We start from the raw sequence: 21,360 nt of genomic DNA, 5'->3' as shown, positions 1-21,360 counted from the left end.
GGTCATAGAGTGGTTGACCAGTCTCACGCTATATCATGACAGTCAGTTTTCGGCTTTCTCTACTGAGGTGCTCGTCCGGATGAACCAGGGCACAATCGCAGTAGTTCTCCTGGTGCTGCCTTAGCCGGTAAAGCGGAACGTAAGGCACCAAAACACAGGAGACGGGCAAACCCAACATTTGACCAAAGACAATGATTCAGAGCTGATGCATATAAGGCCAAACTCACGATGCCGAACACTCCCTAAGGTATTCGGTCTTTATGGTATAAACCGGGCCTAAATAGTGCCCTTTGTAAGAAGCCCCTTGTGTCCAGGTACGTGCATTATTCTGATGTGGCCACATGCCAAGACGTCAGCATCCTTCTCAATTGTGCTGAGGATTCGGTGGATGTGTATCAACAAGAGACAGTAAAAAAGGTTTACACAGGGTCTTAATCTAAAATGAATCCTTGGAACAGGTCCCTGCTGCACGTCTGCGCCTGTGTCTCTGTTGTGTCGTATCCTAGACGGGTGTAGCACGATGGTCATCTGTAAAAGAGAGGAATTTAGGTGAAAAAAGTTGTCATGCAGGGAGATAGTTTTTTTAAAGAAACCATGTATAACGAGAATTGAGTATAAATTGCCGCTTGTCTGCGCGCGTCGGGCCCCTTGTATTTGTAATAGGGGTGTGTCCATCAATCCGGTATAAATTACATATAGCAGCGCCGGACTTGTCTAACCGCGTCCGTGGTCTTGACGACCTATCAAATACTTTAGTTGGCGAGGCAGTTTTTAGTGTGCGGCTGCCAAGGCAGTCGCATTCTCTTCGGCACGCAAGGATCGCTTAATACTTCCGTTCACTGTAATGATGCCGCATGGACCGAGCATCTTGAGCGTCAGGGAAGCGTAATGTGGTATTGCATTAAAGGGAGCAAAAGCTTCACGTCCAAGTAGTGCTTGATAGCCACTTTGGAACGGAGCGATGTGGAAGGTTAAATGTTCGCTACAGAAGTTATCGGGGAAGCCGAATATAACCTTTAGTAGCAGGGAGCCCGTGCAATGAGCCCCTGGGCCTGGCGTTACTCCTTTAAAGGTAGTATTGCTATGGCGAATTTTCGTTGGGTCTATCGCCATTTCGCGGATTGTATCCTGGTATATCAGGTTTAGACTGCTGCCACCGTCCATCAGGACTCGTGTGAAGTGGTATCCGTCAATTATTGGGTCTAATACCAGGACGGCCCATCCTGCACGTCGGATACTTGCTGAGTAATCACGATGGTTGAAAGTGATCGGTTGAGACGGCCAGTGGCAGGACTCCACGGTGATAGGCCCTTGGGCATATTTTTCTGGGAGTGCCGTTTTGTTTCTCCCCTTGATCATGTGTAACACGTTTACTGTTTTGACTTCTGGTGGAAATTTCTTTTGTTCCCCAGTGTCTTGCTTGAGAGGCTCATCCTCGTCTTCGCTTGGTGTATCCTCCCCCTTGTGTACGGCGTTGAGCTTGCCGGACTGCTTGAAGACCCAACATTCTCTGTGGGTATAATTAGCGGGTTTACCAGGGGTGCTATGGATCTGACATATTTGGTCCAAAATTTTGTTTAGGCTGGACAGTTCATCTCTGGCGCCTTTAGAGGGCGGCTTTTGCTGACCTGGCCGAGAGCTTTTGAATCCGACATTTACTGCCGTGCTCTTCGTGTTGTCTTCTTTATTCTGGCGTTTGTTATTGCTGCTGCGCCGTGATTTCCCGTTTCCATCTCTAACTTCGGATGTACCGGGTTCGCTGGTGCTGTATCTGCCTAGCCAGCTGTCCTCACCCGCGCAAAAGCGGGTCATGAGGCTTGTTAATGCTGCCATTGTTCTCAGCTTTTCTTGGTCGAGGTGTCTGGCAAGCCATTCGTCATGGACGCTATGCTTAAAAGCTGCCGAGGCCTCGGCGTCCGGACAGTCGACAATTTGGTTCTTTTTAGTAAGAAACCTGTTCCAAACCTTTCGGGTTAACTTTCCGGGCTGTTGAGTTATATGACTCAAATCATCCGCGTCCGGAGGTCGGACATAAGTCCCTTGAAAATTTGCCCGAAAGGCGTCTTCGAGCTCTTCCCAGCTTCCAATGGAGCTTTCGGGGAGGCTCTTAAGCCAGTGCCGAGCTGGCCCTTTGAGTTTGAGGGGTAAATACTTAATGGCGTGGAGATCATCTCCCCGAGCCATATGGATATGGAGGATATGGTCCTCAATCTAGACCCCAGGGTCCGTTGTTCCGTCGTATGCCTCTATGTTTACGGGTTTGAATCCCTCTGGAAATTCATGGTCCAGCACCTCATCAGTGAAACATAGGGGGTGTGCGACAACCCTATATCTAGGTGTACCGCGTTGTTCGGATGTTTGTTGTGTTGCATCGTATGCTGGAGCACGCTTGCGTGGTCCATAGATGGATTTAGTTTCGCCCTCCTTTTGATGCGAGCCCTCGCATAGACCACATAATGGCTTATGTGCGGCGTTGCTTGCCGCTTTATGTTGGCTGTGAGGTCGTCTATCCGGCCAAATGGCTGTTTTAATTTTTGGTTGTGGGGGGTCTGAGGCCTCCTCATCGAATTCGGGTAGCAACTTCTGCTTTGGGTAGCTCTTGGGAGTCTGAGCCTTTGCTTCTGCTTTTTCAGACTCCTCGCGGTGGCAACAAGCCTTTCACGGGCATTCTGCTGCTCCGGGTGCCTGTCCCAAGTTATGTCGTCCGGACTATTATCTTTGACAGAATTGGTTTGTTCGGTTTGATTCTCCGTATTGCCGTGGTCCGACAGTAATTCGCCCTGCTCCAACGATGGGTCTGTATGATCGTTATTTCTGCCGAGGCGGGATTTGGGGCGGCGCTTACGCCGTCGCTTTGACTGCTTCTCGAGGGGACAAGCCTTCGTTGTGTCCTTCCGTTCCTCGTCGTCGTCTTCTTTTGGTGTGTCCACCATGAATACGTCATATGATGAGGTGGACGTCCAGCGCCCTGTGGGCGGTGGTTCCTCTTCGCCTCCCGCATCATCGTCCATACCGTCGATGTATTCGGAGTCGAAGTCGAGCATGTCGGTTGAGTCATCGACAGTGGCTATTAAGTGGGTGGTGGGTGGGCGTCGAATTTCTTCGTCATCCGCATCCCAATCATGTTAGCCATAATCCGGCCAGGGCTCTCCTGACAAAGAGAGAGACCTTAGTGAATTCAGAATGTCGCCAAAGGGCGAGTGCTGAAAGATATCAGAGGCGGTGAATTCCATGATCGGCGCCCAATCGGATTCGATTGGCAGGGGCGCGGGCGGTTCGGAGTCAGAAAAAGAGTCCGGCACCTTGGGGTCACGGGCTGCGCAGAGGATTAGGCTGGTGTTCGGCTCGATCGCCGTTGAGACTGCAGCCCCTGAGGCGGTGTCTAACCACCCGTCCTCGATTGGCGCGGTTGGCTCCGAGCTAAGGGTCGGAGCTGATGCGGGCGCGGCCTCTGGGGTACTGTTCGGCGGCAGAGCTAGGTCATAGCCATCGTGACAGTGCGGCGCGCCCGGCTGTGGCCCGAATCCGTCGAAGATTAGGTCTCCGCGGATGTCGGCCGTGTAGTTCAAACTTCCAAATCTGACCTGACGGCTAGGGGCATAGATTTCAATCTGCTCCAGATGGCCAAGCGAATTAGCCCGCAGTGCAAAGCCGCCGAATATGAAGATCTGTCCAGGGAGAAAAGTCTCACCCTGGACCGCATCGCTATCGATGATAGTAGGAGCCATCAAGCCTAACGGCGACGACACAGAGGAACTCTCAATGAAAGCACCAATGTCGGTGTCAAAACCGGCGGATCTCGGGTAGGGGGTCCCGAACTGTGCGTCTAGGCCGAATGGTAACAGGAGGCAGGGGACACAATGTTTTACCCAGGTTCGGGCCCTCTTGATGGAGGTAAAACCCTACGTCCTGCTTGATTGATATTGATGATATTGGTAGTACAAGAGTAGATCTACCGCGAGATCAGAGAGGCTAAACCCTAGAAGCTAGCCTATGGTATGATTGTATGTTGTGGTTGTTGTCCTACGGACTAAAACCCTTCGGTTTATATAGACATCGGAGAGGGTTAGGGTTACACAAGGTCGGTTACAAAGGAGGAGATATCCATATGTATATTGCCTAGCTTGCCTTCCATGCCAAGTAGAGTCCCATCCGGACACGAGATGAAGTCTTCAATCTTGTATCTTCATAGTCTAACAGTCCGGCCAATGGAGATAGTCCGGCTGTCCGGAGACCCCCTAATCCAGGACTCCCTCACCCATCAATAGATATCAATGTGAGTGAGTAGGGATTGCCATGCAACGGATGCACTAGAGCTATAAGTGTATGAAAGCTCAAAGAGAAACTAAGTGGGTGTGCATCCAACTTGCTCGCTCACGAAGACCTGGGGCATTTGAGGAAGCCCATCATTGGAATATACAAGCCAAGTTCTATAATGTAAAATTCCCACTAGTATATGAAAGTGATAACATATGAGACTCTCTATCATGAAGATCATGGTGCTACTTTGAAGCACAAGTGTGGAAAAAGGATAGTAACATTGTCCCTTCTCTCTTTTTCTCTCATTTTTTTATTTGGGCCTTCTTCTCTCTTTTTTTATGGCCTCATTTTTTATTTTTTTATTTTATTTTTCGTCCGGAGTCTCATCCCGACTTGTGGGGGAATCATAGTCTCCATCATCCTTTCCTCACTTGGGACAATGCTCTAATAATGATGATCATCACACTTTATTTACTTACAACTCAAGAATTACAACTCGATACTTAGAACAAAATATGACTCTATGTGAATGCCTCCGGCGGTGTACCAGGATTGCGATGAATCAAGAGTGACATGTACGAAAAATTATGAATGGTGGCTTTGCCACAAATACGATGTCAACTACATCATCATGTGAAGCAATATGACAATGATGATGCGTGTCATAATAATGGAATGGTGGAAAGTTGCATGGCAATATATCTCGAATGGCTATGGAAATGCCATACTAGGTAGGTATGGTGGCTGTTTTGAGGAAGGTATATGGTGGGTTTATGGTACCGGCGAAAGTTGCGCGGTACTAGAGAGGCTGGCAATGGTGGAAGGGTGAGAGTGCATATAATCCATTGACTCAACATTAGTCATAAAGAACTCACATACTTATTGCAAAAACCTATTACTTTTCGAAACAAAGTACTACGCGCATGCTCCTAGGCGGATAGATTGATAGAAAATACCATCGCTCGTCCCCGACCGCCACTCATAAGGAAGACAATCAATAAATAAATCATGCCCCGACTTCATCACATAACGGTTCGCCATACGTGCATGCTACGGGAATCACAAACTTTAGAACAAGTATTTCTCAAATTCACAACTACTCAACTCATATATTGTAATATTACCACCTTCATATCTCAAAACAATCATCAAGTATCAAACTTCTCATAGTATTCAATGCACTTTTTATGATAGTTTTTATTATACCGATATTGGATGCCTATCATATTAGGACTAAATTCATAACCAAAGTAAATTACCATGCTGTTTTAAAGGACTCTCAAAATAATATAAGTGAAGCATTAGAGATCAATAATTTCTATAAAATAAAACCACCACCGTGCTCTAAAAGATATAAGCGAAGCACTAGAGCAAAATTATCTAGCTCAAAAGGTATAAGTGAAGCACATAGAGTATTCTAATAAATTCCGATTCATGTGTGTCTCTCCCAAAAGGTGTGTCCAGCAAGGATGATTGTGGTAAACTAAAAAGAAAAGACTCAAATCATACAAGATGCTCCAAGCAAAACACATATCATGTGGTGAATAAAAATATAGCTCCAAGTAAAGTTACCGATGGACGAAGACGAAATAGGGGATGCCTTCCGGGGCATCCCCAAGCTTAGGCTTTTGTCTATCCTTGGATTTTAACTTGGGGTGCCTTGGGAATCCCCAATCTTAGGCTCTTGTCACTCCTTGTTCCATAATCCATCAAATCTTTACCCAAAACTTGAAAACTTCACAACACAAAACTTATAAGGAAATCCCGTGAGCTCCGTTAGTAAAAGAAAACAAACCACCACTTCAAGGTACTGTAATGAACTCATTATTTATTTATATTGGTGTTAAACCTACTGTATTCCAACTTTTCTATGGTTCATAAACTCTATTAGTAGCCATAGATTCATCAAAATAAGCAAACAACACACGAAAAACAGAATCTGTCAAAAAACAGAACAGTCTGTAGTAATCTGTAAGTTTCGAATACTTCTGGAACCATAAAAATTCTAAAATAAATTTCTCGACGTGAGGAATTTATCTATTAATCATCTTCAAAAAGAATTAACTAAATATCATTCTCCAGTAAAAAATGTCAGCAAATCTCTTGAGCGCTAAAGTTTCTGTTTTTTTACAGCAAGATCGCAAAGACTTTCCCCAAGTCTTCCCAAAGGTTCTACTTGGCACAAACACTAATTAAAAGCATAAAACCACATCTAAACAGAGGCTAGATGAATTATTTATTTAATAACAGCAAGGAAAAATATTGGGTTGTCTCCCAACAAGCGCTTTTCTTTTAAAGCCTTTTATCTAGGCATAAGATTTCAACGATGCTCACATGAAAGACAAGAATTGAAGCACAAAGAGAGCATCATAAAATACGTGAAAAACACATCTAAGTCTAACATACTTCCTATGCATAGGCATCTTATAGGAAAACAAATTATCAAGGCAAGCAAAAACTGGCATATGCAAGGAAGCGGAAAGAAACAATAGCAATCTCAACATAACGAGAGGTAATTTAGTAACATGAAAATTTCTACAACCATATTTTCCTCTCTCATAATAATTACATGTATGATCATAAGAAAATTCAACAATATAGCTATCATGAAACATATTATTAACACGATCCACATGTATGCAAAGTTGACACTCTTCCAAAATAGTGGGATTAACATTAACTAAAGTTATGAACTCTCAAAACCCACTTTTATCAAAAACATAAGATTGAACATTCTCCAAATATGTGGGATCTAAAGTTGACACTCTTCCAAACCCACTTTCAATATTATTGCAAACATAATAATCAATCTCATATTCATCATGGGGCTTAAATAAATTTTCAAGATCAAAAGAAGAATCACCCCAATCATGATCATTGCAACAAGTAGTAGACATAGCAAAACTACCATCCCCAAGCTTAGGGTTTTGCATATTATAAGCACAGTTGACATTAATAGAATTTATACTATCATCATTGCAATCATGCTTCTTATCCAAAGATCCATCGTGAATCACTCCATAAAGTACTTCATCACAATTTTTAGATTCACCAATTTTAGGCAAAACCTCATAAAGATAATCTAGTGCACAAAAACTCATTAGAAATTGGTTCATCATAATTGGATCTCTTAAAAAGATTAGCAAGCGGATGAGGATCCATAGATCTTAGGTTCTCTGTTTAGCAATAAATAAACAACTATTCCAGCCAAACGAACAAATGAGCCAAGTAAGACATCAAAGCAAACGAAAAGATGAACAGAAGAAGGGCGAATAAAAACGGCAAGGGTGAAGTGGGGGAGAGGAAAACGAGAGGCAAATGGAAAATAATGTAAAATCGAGGGATAAGAGTTTGTGATGGGTACTTGGTATGTCTTCACTTGTGCGTAGACTCCCCGGCAACGGCGCCAGAAATCCTTCTTGCTACCTCTTGAGCATTGCGTTGGTTTTCCCTTGAAGAGGAAAGGGTGATGCAACAAAGTAGCGTAAGTATTTCCCTCAGTTTTTGAGAACCAAGGTATCAATCCAGCAGGAGGCCACATGCAAGTCCCTCGTACCTACACAAACAAATAAAAACCTCACAACCAACGCGATAAAGGGGTTGTCAATCCCTTCACGGTCACTTACGAGAGTGAGATCAGATAGAGATGATAAGATAATATTTTTGGTATTTTTGTGATAAAGATTAAAAGTAAAGATTGCGAAATAAAATAGATTAGAAACTTATATGATAAAAGATAGACCCGGGGGCCATAGTTTTCACTAGTGGCTTCTCTCAAGATAGCATAAGTATTACGGTGGGTGAACAAATTACTGTCGAGCAATTGATAGAAAAGCGAATAATTATGAGAATATCTAGGTATGATCATGTATATAGGCATCACGTCCGTGACAAGTAGACCGACTCCTGCCTGCATCTACTACTATTATTTCACACATCGACCGCTGTCCAGCATGCATCTAGAGTATTAAGTTCATAAGAACAGAGTAACGCATTAGGTAAGATGACATGATGTAGAGGGATAAACTCAAGCAATATGATATAAACCCCATCTTTTTATCCTCGATGGCAACAATACAATACATGTCGTTTCCCTTTCTGTCACTGGGATCGAGCACCGCAAGATTGAACCCAAAGCTAAGCACTTCTCCCGTTGCAAGAAAGATCAATCTAGTAGGCCAAACCAAACTAATAATTTGAAGAGACTTGCAAAGATAACCAATCATACATAAAAGATTTCAGAGAAGATCAAATATTGTTCATAGATAGACTTGATCATAAACCCACAATTCATCGGATCTTGACAAACACACCGCAAAAAGAGTTACATCAAATAGATCTCCAAGAAGATCGAGGAGAACTTTGTATTGAGATCCAAAGAGAGAGAAGAAGCCATCTAGCTAATAACTATGAACCCGAAGGTTTGAAGTAAACTACTCACACATCATCGGAGGGGCCATAGAGTTGATGTAGAGGCCCTCCGTGATCGATGCCCCTCCGGCGGAGCTCCAGAAAAGGACCCAAGATGGGATCTCTTGGGTACAGAAGGTTGCGGCGGTGGAAATAGGGATTCGTGGTGCTCCTAGATGTTTTCAGGGTGTATGAGTATATCTAGGAGGAAGAAGTAGGTCGGTTGAGCCATGAGGGGCCCACGAGGGGGGATGCGCCCCCTGCCTCGTGGACTCCTCGTTGATTGCTTGATGTCCACTCCAAGTCCTCTGGATCACGTTTGTTCCAAAAATAACACTCCCGAAGGTTTCATTCCATTTGGATTCCGTTTGATATTCCTTTTCTGTGAAACACTGAAATAGGCAAAAAAAACAGCAATTTGCACGGGGCCTTGGGTTAGTAGGTTAGTCCCAAAAATAATATAAAAGTGTATAATAAAGCCCATTAAACATCCAAAACATAATATATAATAGCATGGAACAATCAAAAATTATAGATACATTGGAGACGTATCACACAACAACGAGAGGGGAGAGTGTTGTCCACGTACCCTTGTAGACCGTAAGCGGAAGCGTTATGACAACGCGCTTGATGTAGTCGTACGTCTTCATGATCTGACCGATCCTAGCACCAAAGGTACGGCACCTCCGTGATCTGCACACGTTCAGCTCGGTGATGTCCCACGAACTCTAGATCCAGCTGAGTGTCGGGGGAGAGCTTTGTCAGCACGACGGCGTGATGAAAGTGATGATGAAGTTACCGACACAGGGCTTCACCTAAGCACTACGACTGTTGGAGAACGTAGTAATTTCAAAAAAATCCTACGCACACGCAAGATCATGGTGATGCATAGCAACGAGAGGGGAGAGTTTCGTCCATGTACCCTCGTAGACCATAACTGGAAGCGTTATGAGAACGCGGTTGATGTAGTCGTACGTCTTCATGATCCGACTGATCCAAGTACCGAACGTACGACACTTCCGAGTTCTGCACACGTTCAGCTCGGTGACGTCCCATGAACTCCGATCCAGCAGAGCTTCGAGGGAGAGTTCCGTCTGCACGACGGCGTGATGACGGTGATGATGATGCTACCGACGCAGGGCTTCGCCTAATCACCGCTACGATAAGACCAAGGTGGATTATGGTGGAGGGGGGCACCGCACACGGCTAAGAGGGATCAATGATCAACTTGTGTGTCTTGGGGTGTCCCCCTGCCCCCGTATATAAAGGAGCAAGGGGGAGACCGGCCGGCCCTTGCAGGGCGCGCTAGGAGGAGGATTCCTCCTCCTAGTAGGAGTAGGACTCCCCTTTCCTACTCCTACTAGGAGGGGGAAAGGAAGGAGGAGAGGGAGAAGGAAGGAGAGGGGGGGAAGGAGGAAAGGGGGGCCGCCCCCCTAGTCCAATTCAGATTGGGCTAGGGGGGCCACACGCCCTGCCTTGTCCTGCCTCCTCTCTTCCACCACTTGGCCCAATACTTCTTCCCCGTATTCTCGTAACTCCCCGGTACTTCGAAAAATACCTGTATCACTCGGAACCTTTCCGATGTCCGAATATAGTCGTCCAATATATCAATCTTTACATCTCGACCATTTCGAGACTCCTCGTCATGTACCCGATCTCATCCGAGACTCTGGAATACCTTCGGTACATCAAAACACATAAACTCATAATACCGATCATCTCAAAACAGAACTTTAAGCGTGCGGACCCTACGGGTTCGAGAACTATGTAGACATGACCGAGACACGTCTCCGATAAATAACCAATAGCGGAACCTGGATGCTCATATTGGTTCCTACATATTCTACGAAGATCTTTATCGGTCAAACCGCATAACAACATACGTTGTTCCCTTTGTCATGGTATGTTACTTGCCCGAGATTCGATCGTCGGTATCTCAACACCTAGTTCAATCTCATTACCGGCAAGTCTCTTTACTCGTTTCCTAATACATCATCCCGCAACTAACTCATTAGTTACAATGCTTGCAAGGCTTCTAGTGATGTGCATTACCGAGAGGGCCCAGAGATACCTCTCCGACAATCGGATTGACAAATCCTAATCTCGATCTATGCCAACTCAACAAGTACCATCGGAGACACCTGTAGAGCACCTTTATAATCACCCAGTTACGTTGTGACGTTTGGTAGCACACAAGGTGTTCCTCCAGTAATCGGGAGTTGCATAATCTCATAGTCATAGGAACATGTATAAGTCATGAAGAAAGCAATAACAGTAAACTAAAACGATCAAGTGCTAAGCTAACGGAATGGGTCAAGTCAATCACATCATTCTCTAATGATGTGATCCTGTTAATCAAATGACAACTCATGTCTATGGCTAGGAAACTTAACCGTCTTTGATTCAACGAGTTAGTCAAGTAGAGGCATACAAGTGACACTCTGTTTGTCTATGTATTCACACATGTACTAAGTTTCTAGTTAATACAATTCTAGCATGAATAATAAACAATTATCATGATATAAGGAAATAAATAATAACTTTATTATTGCATCTAGGGCATATTTCTTTCAGTCTCCCACTTGCACTAGAGTCAATAATATAGTTCACATCATTATGTGATTAGTTCACATATCCATGTGACTAATACCCAAAGGGTTCACTAGAGTTAATAATCTAGTTCACATCGCTATGTGATTAACACCCAAAGAGTGATCATGTTTTTCTTGTGAGAGAAGTATAGCCTACGGGTCTGCGACATTCATATACGTATGTATTTCGCAAATTTCTATGTCTACAATGCTCTGCACGGAGCTACTCTAGCTAATTGCTCCCACTTTCAATATCTATCCAGATCGAGACTTAGAGTCATCTAGATCGATGTAAAAAGCTTGCATCGACGTAACTCTTTACGACGAACTCTTTTATCACCTCCATAACCAAGAAGTATTTCCTTAGTCCTCTAAGGATAATTTTGACCACTGTCCAGTGATCTACTCCTAGATCACTATTGTACTCCCTTGCGAGAATGATGCTAAGGTATACAATAGGACTGGTAAACAGCATAGCATACTTTATAGAACCTATGACTGAGGCATAGGGAATGACTTTTCATTCTCTTTCTATTTTCTGTTGTGGTCGGGTTTTGAGTCTTTACTCAACTTCACACCTTGCAACACAGGCAAGAACTCCTTCTTTCACTGTTCCATTTTGAACTACTTCAAAATCTTGTCAAAGGTATGTACTCATTGAAAAAACTTATCAAGAGTCTTGATCTATCTCTATAGATCTTGATGCTCAATGTGTAAGCAGCTTCATCGAGGTTTTTCTTTGGAAAACTCTTTTCAAACACTCCTTTGTGCTTTCCTGAAAATTCTACATTATTTCCGATCAACAATATGTCATTCACATATACTTATCAGAAATTTTGTAGTGATCCCACTCACTTTCTTGTAAATACAGGCTTCACCGCAAGTCTGTATAAGACCATATTCTTTGATCACTTTATCAAAGCATATATTCCAACTCTGAGATGCTTGCACCAGTCCATAGATGGATCGCTGGAGCTTGCTCACTTTGTTAGCACCTTTAGGATTTGACAAAGCCTTCTGGTTGCACCATATACAGCTCTTCCATTTAAAAAATCCATTAAGGGATGCAGTTTCGACATCCATTTGCTAGATTTCATAAAATGCGGCAACTGCTAACATGATTCGGACAGACTTTTAAGCATCGATACGAGTGAGAAAATCTCATTGTATTAAACACCTTGATCTTGTCGAAAACATTTTGCGACAGTTCGAGCTTTGTAGATAGTAACACTACTATCAGCGTCCGTCTTCCTCTTGAAGATCCATTTATTCTCAACGACTCATCGATCATCGGGCAAGTCAATCAAAGTCCATACTTTGTTCTCATACATGGATCCCATCTCAGATTTCATGGCCTCAAGCCATTTCGCGGAATCTAGGCTCATCATCGCTTCCTCATAGTTCGTAGGTTCGTCATGGTCTAGTAATATGACTTCCAGAAAGGATTACCGTACCACTCTGGTGTGGACCATACTCTGGTTGTCCTACGAGGTTTGGTAGTAACTTGATCTGAAGTTTCATGATCATCATCATTAGCTTCCTCACTAATTGGCAAAGAAATCACTAGAACTGATTTCTGTGATGAACTACTTTCCAATTCGGGAGAAGGTACAATTGCCTCATCAAGTTCTACATTCCTCCCACTCACTTCTTCCGAGAGAAACTTCTTCTTTAGAAAGTACCCACTCTTAGCAACAAAGATCTTGCCTTTCGGATCTGTGATAGAAGGTGTACCCAACAGTTTCTTTTCGGTATCCTATGAAGATGCACTTTTCCGATTTGGGTTTGAGCTTATCAGGCTGAAACTTTTCCACATAAGCATCACAACCCCAAACTTTAAGAAATGACAGCTTAGGTTTCTTTGCTAAACCACAGTTCATACGGTGCCGTCTCAACGGATTTAGATGGTGCCCTTTTAACGTGAATGTAGTTGTCTCTAATGCATAACCCCAAAAATGATAGTGGTAAATCGGTAAGAGACACCATAGATTGCACTATATCCAATAAAGTACGGTTATGATGTTCAGACACACCATTATGTTGTGGTGTTCCAGGTGGCATGAATTTGTGAAACTATTCCGCATTGTTTTAATTGAAGACCAAACTCGTAACTCAAATATTCACCTCCGCGATCAGATTGTAGAAACTTTATTTTCTTGTTACGATGATTTTCCACTTCACTCTGAAATTATTTGAACTTTTCAAATGTTTCAGATTTATGTTTCATCAAGAAGATATACCCATATCTTACTCAAATCTTCTGTGAAGGTCAGAAAATAACGATACCTGCCGCGAGCCTCAACATACATCGGACTGCATACATCAGTATGTATTATTTCCAACAAGCCTATTGCTCGCTCCATTGTTCCGGAGAACGGTGTCTTGGTCATCTTGCCCATGAGGCATGGTTCGCAAGCATCAACTGATTCATAATCAAGTGATTCCAAAAGCCCATCAGCATGGATTTTCTTCATGCGCTTTACACCAATATGACCTAAACAGCAGTGCCACAAATAAGTTGCACTATCATTATTAACTTTGCAGCTTTTGGCTTCAATATTATGAATATGTGTATCACTACCATTGAGATTCAATAAACCATTCACCTTGGGTGTACGACCATTGGAGGTTTTATTCATGTAAACAGAACAACAATTATTCTCTGACTTTAAATGAATAACAATATTGCAATAAACATAATCAAATCACATTCATGCTTAACGCAAACACCAAATAACATTTATTTAGGTTCAACACTAATCCCGAAAGTATAGGAAGTGTGCAATAATTATCATATCAATCTTGGAACCACTTCCAAAACACATCGTCACTTCATCCTTAACTAGTCTTTGTTGATTCTGTAACTCCCGTTTCGAGTTTACTAATCTCAGCAACTGAACTAGTATCAAATACTGAGGGTTTGCTATAAACACTAGTAAAGTACACACCAATAACATGTATTTCTATTATACTTTTGTTCACTTTGCCATCCTTCTTATCCACCAAATACTTGGGGCAGTTCTGCTTCCAGTGACCAATCTCTTTGCAGTAGAAGCACTTAGTCTCAGGCTTAGGTGTAGACTTGGGCTTCTTCACTTGAGCAGAAACTTGCTTGCCGTTCTTCTTGAAGTTCACCTTCTTCCCTTTGCCCTTTTCTTGAAACTAGTGGTATTATCAACCATCAACACTTGTTGCTTTTCTTGATTTCTACCTTCATCGATTTTAGCATCACGAAGAGCTAGGGAATCGTTTCCGCTATCCCTTGCATATTATAGTTCATCATGAAGTTCTAGTAACTTGGTGATAGTGCCTAGAGAACTCTGTCAATCACTATCTTATCTGGAAGATTAACTCCCACTTGATTCAAGTGATTGTAGTACTCAGACATTCTGAGCACATGCTCACTAGCTGAGCTATTCTCCTCCATCTTGTAGGCAAAGTGCTTATCAAAGGTCTCATACCTTTCGACATGGGCATGAGTCTGAAATACTAATTTCAACTCTTGGAACATCTTATATGTTCCATGGCGTTCAAAATGTTTTTGAAGTCCCGGTTCTAAGCCATAAAGCATGGTGCACTAAACTATCAAGTAGTCATCATACCGAGCTTTGCCAAACGTTCATAACGTCTCCATATGCTCCTACAATAGTTCCGTCACCTAGCGGTGCATCAAGGACATAATTCTTCTGTGCAGCAACGAGGATAATCCTCAGATCACGGATCCAATCCGCATCATTGCTATAATCATCTTTCATTATAGTTTTCTCTAGGAACATATCATAAATAAAACGGGGAAGCTATACGCGAGCAATTGATCTACAACATAGATATGCAAATACTATCAGGACTAAGTCCATGATAAATTAAAGTTCAATTAATCATATTACTTAAGAACTCCCACTTAGATAGACATCCCTCTAGTCATCTAAATGACCACGTGATCCAAATCAACTAAACCATGTCCGATCATCACGTGAGATGGAGTAGTTTTCAATGGTGAAGATCACTATGTTGATCATATCTACTATATGATTCACGCTCGACCTTTTGGTCTCCAGTGTTCCGAGGCCATATCTGCATATGCTAGGCTCGTCAAGTTTAACCCGAGTATTTCTGCGTGTGCAAAACTGTCTTGCACTCGTTGTATATGAACGTAGAGCTTATCACACCTGATCATCACATGGTGTCTCGGCACGACGAACTTTGGCAACGGTGCAAACTCAGTGAGAACACTTGTACCTTGAAATTTAGTGAGAGATCATCTTATAATGCTACCGCCGAACTAAGAAAAAATAAGATGTATAAAAGATAAACATCACATGCAATCATGATAGGTGACATGATATGGCCATGATCATCTTGCGCCTTTGATCTCCATCTGCAAAGTACCGTCATAATCTCTATCGTCGCCGGCATGACACCTGAAGGAAATATGCCCTAGAGGCAATAATAAAGTTATTATTTATTTCCTTATTTCATGATAAATGTTTATTATTCATGCTAGAATTATATTAACCGGAAACATAATACATGTGTGAATACATAGACAAACATAGTGTCACTAGTATGCCTCTACTTGACTAACTCGTTAATCAAAGATGGTTAAGTTTCCTAACCATAGACATGAGTTGTCATTTGATTAACGGGATCACATCATTAGGAGAATGATGTGATTGACTTGACCCATTCCGTTAGCATAGCACTTGATCGTTTAGTATGTTGCTATTGCTTTCTTCATGACTTATACATGTTCCTATGACTATGAGATTATGCAACTCACGTTTACCGGAGGAACACATTGTGTGCTACCAAACGTCACAACATAACTGGGTGATTATAAAGGTGCTCTACAGGCATCTCCGAAGGTACTTGTTGAGTTGGCGTATTTCAAGATTAGGATTTGTCACTCCGATCGTCGGAGAGGTATCTCTGGGCCCACTCGGTAATACACATCACTATAAGCCTTGCAAGCATTGTAACTAATGAGTTAGTTGCAGGATGATGTATTATGGAATGAGTAAAGAGACTTGCCGGTAACGAGATTGAATTAGGTATTGAGATACTGACGATCGAATCTCGGGCAAGTAACATACCGATGACAAAGGGAACAACGTATGTTGTTATGCGGTTTGACCGATAAAGATCTTCGTAGAATATGTGGGAGCCAATATGAACATCCAGGTTCCACTACTGGTTATTGACAGGAGATATTTCTTGGTCATTTCTACATAGTTCTCGAACCCGTAGGGTCCGCACGCTTAAAGTTCAGTGACGATCGGTATTATGAGTTTTTTGTGTTTTGATGTACCGAAAGTAGTTCGGAGTCCCGGATATGATCACGTACATAACGAGGAGTCTCGAAATGGTCGAGACATAAAGATCGATATATTGGACGACTATGTTCGGACATTGGAAATGTTTCGGACATATACTGGAGTATCGGGGGTTACCGGAACCCCCCGGGGGGGCTTAATGGGCCTACATGGGCCTTAGTGGAAATTGAGGGCAGCAAGGGGAGTGTGGGGAGCCCCCCTCCAAGGCCCAAACCGAATTGGTTTAGGGCAAGGGGGGCCGGCCCCCTCTTTCCTTCTCCTCCTCTCCCTTTCCTTCCCCTCTCCTACCAGGACTACGAAAGAGGGGGCAAACCTACTTGGAGTAGGATTGCCCCCCCTTGGGAGCGCCTCTCCCCTTGGCCGGCCCTCTCCTCCTCCCCCTCCTTTATATACAGGGGTAGGGGGCACCCCATAGACACAACAAGTTGATTTGTTGATCTATTCCAGCCGTGTGCGGTGCCCCCCTCCACCATATTCCACCTCGGTTATATCGTAGTGGTGCTTAGGCGAAGCCCTGCGTCGGTAGCAACATCATCACCGTCATCACGCCGTCGTGCTGACGGAACTCTCCGTCAAAGCTCTACTGGATCGGAGTTTGTGGGACGTCGTCGAGCTGAACATGTGCCGAACTCGGAGGTGCCGTGCGTTCGGTACTTGGATCGGTCGGATCGTAAAGACGTACGACTACATCAACCGCATTGTGCTAACGCTTCCGCTTTCGGTCTACGAGGGTACGTGGACACACTCTCCCCCCCGTTGCTATGCATCACCATGATCCTGCGTGTGCGTAGGAATTTTTTTTGAAATTACTACGTTCCCCAACAGTGGCATCCGAGCCAAGTTTTATGCGTAGATGTTATATGCACGAGTAGAACAAAAGTGAGAAAAATTACTACGTTCCCCAATAGTGGCATCCAAGCCAAGTTTTATGCGTAGATGTTATATGCACGAGTGGAACACAAGTGATTTGTGGGAGATACAAGTCATACTGCTTACCGGCATGTCATACTTTGGTTCGGCGGTATTGTTGGATGAAGCGGCCCGGACCGACATTACGCGTACGCTTACGCGAGACTGGTTCTACCAACGTGCTTTGCACACAGGTGGCTGGCGGGTGTCAGTTTCTTCAACTTTAGTTGAATCGAGTGTGACTACGCCCGGTCCTTGTTGAAGGTTAAAACAATAGTAACTTGATGAACTATCATTGTGGTTTTGATGCATAGGCAAGAACGGTTCTTCCTAAGCCCGTAGCAGCCACGTAAAACTTGCAACAACAAAGTAGAGGACGTCTAACTTGTTTTTGCAGGGCATGTTGTGATGTGATATGGTCAAGGCATGATGCTATATTGTATGAGATGATCATGTTTTGTAACCGAGTTATTGGCAACTGGCAGGAGCCATATGGTTGTCGCTTTATTGTACGCAATGCAATCGCCCTGTAATTTCTTTACTTTATCACTAAGCGGTAGCGATAGTCATAGAAGAAATAGTTGGTGAGAGGACAACGATGCTACGATGGAGATCAATGTGTCGCACCGGTGACAATGGTGATCATGATGGTGCTTGAGAGATGGAGATCACAAGGACAAGATGATGATGGCCATATCATATCACTTATATTGATTGCATGTGATGTTTATCTTTTATGCATCTTATTTTGCGTTGATTGACGATAGCATTATAAGATGATCTCTCAATAAATTTCAAGATAAAAGTGTTCTCCCTGAGTATTCACAGTTGCCAAAGTTCGTCGTGCCGAGACACCACGTGATAATCGGGTGTGATAAGCTCTACGTTCATCTACAACGGGTGCAAGCCAGTTTTGCACATGCAGAATACTCAGGTTAAACTTGACGAGCCTAGCATATGCAGATATGGCCTCGGGACACTGAGACCGAAAGGTCGAGCGTGAATCATATAGTAGATATGATCAACATAGAGATGTTCACCATTGAAAACTACTCCATCTCATGTGATGATCGGTTATGGTTTAGTTGATATGGATCACGTGATCACTTAGATGATTAGAGGGATGTCTATATAAGTGAGAGTACTTAATTAATATGATTAATTGAACTTAAATTTATCATGAACTTAGTCTTGATAGTTTTTGCATATCTATGTTGTAGATCAATAGCTCGCACATAGCTTCCCCGTTTATTTTTTGATATGTTCCTAGAGAAAAATAATTTGAAAGATGTTAGTAGCAAAGATGTGGACTAGCTCCGTGATCTGAGGATTATCCTCATTTGCTGCACAGAAGTGGTATGTCCTCGATGCACCGCTAGGTGACAGAACTATTGCAGGAGCAGATGCAGACGTTTTGAACGTTTTGACAAAAGCTCGGTATGATAACTACTTCATAGTTTAGTGCACCATGCTTTACGGCTTAGAACCGGGACTTCAAAAATGTTTTGAACGCTGATAACCCACAAGTATAGGGGATCGCAATAATTTTCGATAAGTAAGAGTGTCGAACCCAACGAGGAGCTAAAGGCAAAACAAATATTCGCTCAAGTTCTATCGACCACTGATACAACTCTACACACGCTTGATGTTCGCTTTACCTAGAACAAGTATGAAACTAGAAGTACTTTGTAGGTGTTGTTCGATAGGTTTACAAGATAATATAGAGCAAGTAAATAAAAAGTAGGGGCTGTTGTAAGTAAAGAAGCAATAAAGTAAATATAGTGAGTGCGGAAAAGTGGTGGTAGAGTTGCGAAATTGCCCCTAAGCAATTGACTACTTTACTAGACCGATATCAAGTATTATGTGGGAGAGGCCACTGCTAGCATGTCATCCCTGACTTGGAATTCTATGCACTTATGATTGGAACTATTAGCAAGCATCCGCAACTACTAATGTTCATTAAGGTAAAACCCAACCAAAGCATTAAGATATGTTGGTCCCCCTTCAATCCCGTATGCATCAATTTCTATGCTAGGTTGAAGCTTCTTTCACTCTTGCCCTCCAATACATAGTCCTATCAACATACAAATAACCCTATGGTGTGATCCACGTGCGCGCTCATATGATGGGCACCAAAGGATAGCAACATAACCACAAGCAAATTAAATCAATCATAGCAATTCATCAACCACCGACAGGACAATGAAAATCTACTCAGACATCATAGGATGGCAACACATCATTGGATAATAATATGAAGCATAAAGCACCATGTTCAAGTAGAGGGTACAGTGGGTTGCGGGAAGTGGACCACTGTAGATAGAGGGGGGAAGGTGATGGAGATGTTGGTGAAGATGGCGGAGGTGTTGGTGTAGATCGCGGTGATGATGATGATGATGATGGCCACGGCAGCGTTCCGGTGCCACTGGAAGAGAAGGGGAGAGGGGGCCCCTTCGTCTTCTTCTTCCTTGACCTCCTCCCTAGATGGGAGAATGGTTTCCCCTCTGGTCCTTGGCCTCCATGGCATGGGAGGGGCAAGAGCCCCTCCGAGATTGGATATGTCTCTCTGTCTCTCTCTGTTTCTGCGTTCTCCTCTTCTGCCCTTTCACCATTTCGTATATATATGGAGATCCGTAACTCCGATTGGACCGAAACCTTTGCCGTGATTTTTTTTACCAAAAATTAGCTTTCTTGCGGCCAAAGAAGGGCATCAACCGCCTTACGGGTGGACCACGAGGGTCAGGGGCGCGCCCAGGGGGGCAGGCGCGCCCCCCTGCCTCGTGGCCACCTCGGGCACTGTCTCGCGTGGATTTTTCTTCCGGAATTCTCCAAATATTCCAAAAATATTCTCTGTCCGTTTTTATCCCGTTTGGATTCCGTTTTATATGGATATTCTGCGAAACCAAAAACATGCAACAAATAGGAACTGGCTCTGGGCACTGGATCAATATGTTAGTCCCAAAAATAATGTAAAAAGTTGCCAAAAGTATATGAAAGTTGTAGAATATTGGCATGGAACAATCAAAAATTATAGATACGACGGAGATGTATCAGCAACCCCAAGCTTAATTCCTGCTCGTCCTCGAGTAGGTAAATGATAAAAAAGATAATTTTTTATGTGGAATGCTACCTAGCATAATCTTGATCATATGTCTAATAATGGCATGAATATTAAGACACGAGTGATTCAAAGCAATAGTCGATCATTTGACATAAAAGCAATAATACATCAATCCTACTAATATACCAATCATGTCTTTTCAAAATAACATGGCCAAAGAAAGTTATCCCTACAAAATCATATAGTCTGGCTATGCTCCATCTTCACCACACAAAATATTCACATCATGCACAACCCCGATGACAAGCCAAGCAATTGTTTCATACTTTTGACATTCTCAAACCTTTTCGACTTTCACGCAATACATGAGCGTGAGCCATGGACATAGCACTATAGGTGGAATAGAATGGTGGTTGTGGAGAAGGAAAAAAGGAGAAGATAGTCTCACATCGACTAGGCGTATCAACGGGCTATGGAGCTGCCCATCAATAGATATCAATGTGAGGGAGTAGGGATTGCCATGCAATGGATGCACTAGAGCTATAAGTATATGAAAGCTCAAACTGAAACTAAGTGGGTGTGCATCCAACTTGCTTGCTCATGAAGACCTCGGGCATTTGAAGAAGCCCATCATCGGAATATACAAGCCAAGTTCTATAATGAAAAATTCCCACTAGTATATGAAAGTGATAACTCAAGAGACTCTCTATATGAAGAACATGGTGCTATTCTGAAGCACAAGTGTGGTAAAAGGATAGTAACATTGCCCCTTCTCTATTTTTCTCTCATTTTTTTG

Source organism: Triticum urartu, chromosome 1A, assembly GCF_056163025.1.
Source record: "Triticum urartu cultivar PI428250 chromosome 1A, HENAU_Tu73, whole genome shotgun sequence".
Classification (NCBI taxonomy): Eukaryota; Viridiplantae; Streptophyta; class Magnoliopsida; order Poales; family Poaceae; genus Triticum; species Triticum urartu.
The sequence above is the reverse complement of the archived record's forward strand: the minus strand, read 5'-3'. Positions refer to the sequence as shown.